Genomic DNA, 4,285 nt, shown 5'->3' with positions numbered 1-4,285 from the left:
TGTGAACCCTTAGCTGTGGAGACTTTGAAGGAGATCTAGCTTTGGTGAAATGTGGGGAACCCAAGTAGTTGGGCTCTTGTGCAGCAGTGGTGGCCTGGAAAGAACACTGAATTAACTCATGTTGGGGTGCTCCAGTTCACCCCCACATTATAGAAATAGAGTCGTGCAGTCAGCTGTCTGTGGGGACTGCGGAGCTGTTCCTAGAGAGTAGGGACCTGTGGCGCTTGGACAACTCAGATGAGAATAGATGGGAAGTCCATTGTACTGCCCTGCTTGGGAGTCACATAGGAGGCTGAGGGACAGCGCCCGGCTGGGGTCAGAAACTGCAATTCTGTGCAGCTGTGCAGCCATGAACCTCGCAGGGCTTTGTTCCGCATCCTCGCCTTGCCCCTGCGTCACATTCCCTCTGTGTTAGACAATGCTCAACCCTCTACCCATGCTTCTTAATCACTAACTTCATGTGTCACCTTTTAAAGGGCTTCCTTCCCACCCCAGTCAAAATGAATCAGCTCTTCCCAAGCTTTAAGGTTTCGTGGGCTCATCTGTAAAATGAGTACTTACATTGGCTTAAAGGAGTTCTAATGATTTCTTTTCTGAGGCAGGATCTTGCTAATAGTTCAGGCTGGCCTTGAACTCGTGATTATTCTGTCTCAGCCTCCTGAGTGCTGGAATCAGAGGCGTGCACCATCATGCTGGAAGGGTTCATGATCCAAAGTCGTCTGTCTAACATGGTAATGGTTTGTAGCAGCGTAACTTTTAATTAAAATTCAATTACATGCAAAATTTTTAAAAATCTCAGGGCCGGCCAGATAGGTCAGCGGACTAAAGTGCCTGCTTAGGCGGGCTCAGGGACCAGGGTTTGATCCATAGCATGCTGTGCTGGTCCCACTACCAGGTGCACTGAGACAGTGGTTGAGATTGGGCATGGCGGCATGTGTCTGTAATCCCCATACTTTGGAGGCTGAAAACGGGAGGATCACTACGAGTCCAATCTGTGTGGTAAGACCCTATAGACCGTGTACTAAGTACATTAAAAAAAAAAAAAATCTCCCCTGCTGTGCTAGCCATACTTTATGCACCCCAGAGTCACTGTGGCTCGTTTTTTGCTGGACTCCACAGATTTCAGTGGACAGCACTGGACAGGAAGGAGGAGAGGCAGAAACCATACCTCACATACTCTCACCTGTGTGCACATGCACACATGATGTAGCATGGGAAGGAGGGGAGGGAAGGAAGGGAAGGGGGCTGTCAGAGGACAGAGACAGCTGATGCTACAGCGGGGCCGCTCCACAACCTCACACTGAGGCTGGATCTGGGTGTTGTCCAAGGAGGCCAAGCTGGGAGGAGGTTAGGAGAAAGGGAGGGAAGCGTGAGCTTGGGGGATGGGGGAGTGAGGGCAGAGACAGCACAGGGACAGCATAGGCTCAGGCCCAGGTGACAGTTTGGCTGGCTGGGTGGGCAGGAGCCAGAGCAGCAGGGGAAGCCTGGGCCACAAATCCTCTGAGGCTCCATTAGGGCATTAGAGGGCAGGACCTGGTGGGAAGTTAGGGGGCTCTTTCCTGAGAGCTGCTGGGCGTGGGCAGTGGAGCAGCACCTCGGGCTGGTTGTGCACTGACCTTTGTTCTCACCCAGCCTGGCTTCATAAATAGGTACTTATTATAAGCTAGTTGTTTACTTACCCACCCACATCTCCCCAATCCCATAATCCTGGGTTCTTTATTTGCTATATATTGAATCATATTTTATCAGTAAATAGATAGACTTGAATTAAATGTTTTAAAAAGCGCTTTTCATTAGCATAGTGGGTCTTGCCGTAGACTTCGAGCTTAATAAAACTTGTTATATTTTACTTCCCATTTAGAAAAAAATGATTTAATTCTATGTAAGGCTTCCCAGGATTGGCTTTTGCCTAGGATGTTGAGGTGAGAACTATGTTGCTTTTAAGCATACAAAGGCAGAGGTAAACAGGATAGCAAGTAACCAAAAATGCACTTATGGGGCTGGTGAGATGGCTCAGTGGTCTAAAGCACCTATTTAGAATAAGCTTAGCAAAGCACAGGGACCACAGTTCAATCCCCCAGCACCACATGCCAGCCAGCCCCAACCCCTGGTGGGCTGAGCGGGCCACACACACACACACACACACACACATGCACACACACACACACATATAAATAAATAAATATTAAAAAACCCACAAAAATGCACTTATTCTGTGTAACAAGAAATTCAGGGTCTTGAGGGCTGAGCAGACTGAGTACCCACTTAGGCAAGCACAGGGTCGGGCTTCCATCCCCAGCACCACATGCTGAGCTGGCCGCCGAGACTGGACATGGTGGCGCATGCCTACAATCCCAGCGCTGGGGAGGCTGAAAACAGGAGAATCACTGTGAGTCCAAGCTGCACAGTGAAATGCTGTACCAAACATTAAAAAAAAGAAACTACTGACCGGAAAGGTACCTGGGATGAGTTCATGTTCTCTAAAATCGAAGAATGAATCTTTGGAACAAAAGGAGGTTAAGAGTAGAATATATTTAGGCCAGCCAGACAGCTCCAGGGACTAAAGCACCTGCTTAGGAAAAATCCAGTGGCCAGGATTTGATCCCCAGTTTACTGTGCTGGCCCTGTCCACAGTACACACTGAGCTGGAGATTGAGACTGGGCGTGGTGAGGCACGCCTGTGATCCCAGCATTCTGGAGCCTGAAAACAGGAGAGTCACTACGAGTCCAATCTGTGTAGTGAGACTCTGTAGACCTTATACTAAATACATAAAAATTTTTAAAAAGGGTAGGATATATTTATTGGGAGAAAGAAAGCTTCTGTCCTAGAGAGGGACAGAAGGGGGCTTGAAGGGTTATTCTTGGGAAGCTGTCTCTTCCAGGGACCTTAACAGAGTAAAACTATGTGGTGAGGCGGGTCTAACCAAGGTGATGGAGAACATGAGAACTTCCTTTTTTGGGGGGGAACTTCTTTAGGTGGGCATGAGGTGGGACAAAACTATGGTCAACCAATGAGGTTACTGATAGGTTTTAACGGTGTCGCAGCAGAGAAACACGCAGAAGGAAAGGGGAAAGGGGAAAGGGGCTTTATTATAAAGGAAAAGGGACTTCATTATCTTAGAGGACTCGGAGAGAATTTAGGAAGATAAGGAATTCTCTGGATTGGAACAAAGGGAGGCTGAGGCTTATATGGCCTTTGCCAGAGGTGGGGCTTGAGGGGGAAGTTTAGATAGACCTGAGGAGCTGATTGGGGCCTTCCCTGAGGTGGAGAGAAAGGGGAAAGGAAACTGCATCCTGGGCTGAGTTGGAGAAGAAGAGGGGAGGTGGTCTCTGGGAAGAAGAGCTGTTGTTTTAAGGGGTTCAGCCATATTAGATGACCACCATAATAATTCAGCAATTCTTACTAGGGCCATAACCTGTCATTCCCATCTTTTGGTTGTTATAAAGGGGGTGATGTGTCTCTTAGACTGCTTCCTGCTGAACTGGGGCGTCGTCTTGGGGTGAGGGGAGTTGACAGGATGATGGTTTATGCCCATGTAGAAGTTCGTGCCAGGAGTTTCAGCTAGGACTAGAAGTTCATAGTTAGTGACGGCTCACATTGGATACTGAAGAAACCTTGAAAAAAGTTTAAAAGGACAGCACATTATGAGTACATGTCATCATGATTAAAGGACATAGGGGAAGCAAGGGGGGGGGTCTATAATCTGTGTCATTTTACCATGACCATGCTGAAGAGGAGGAGCATCAATCTTTAGCTTTTTGGCATCAATGTGAGGAAAGGGAGTCAGGGCCACTGCAGTACTGTAACACAACTGTATTTTGTTAAAGTCAACTTTTTGTCTCTTATGTGTTTGTGTGGAGACATGGAGTCTATCTACCAAATGTATTGTCTATAGTTGTTTAGAAAGGTAAGCTACTGCCTAAAAAGATGGTCTCTTTTTATGTCCTAAAATGCTCACTGTATTGTGACCTTGAAAAGAAGTACCTAGGATAAAGGGCTGAGTTGGTTTGGGTAAAGAGAGCTGGGACCCTTGGGAGGGCTTGTTGTAGCTTGCAAAAGGGGAGATATATAGGAGCAGTCAGGTCTAGGGGTTCTCACAAGGAACATTTTGATGCTCTATATAGGGGCTCTGCTAGGGAAGCAAAATTGGGAACCCAGAGATGAAAGAAGTTAGCTAAACCAAGGAAGGATAAAACCTGTTATTTTGTGGTGGGCAGTGATTGTATGAGTAGTGGGAATGAGGGTCTTAATACTTGACTTTTGGTGAAGCTATCTGAGCTTTGG

This window comes from Octodon degus, unplaced genomic scaffold, assembly GCF_000260255.1.
Source record: "Octodon degus isolate 3935 unplaced genomic scaffold, OctDeg1.0 scaffold00029, whole genome shotgun sequence".
NCBI lineage: Eukaryota > Metazoa > Chordata > Mammalia > Rodentia > Octodontidae > Octodon > Octodon degus.
This window is presented reverse-complemented; position numbering follows the sequence as displayed.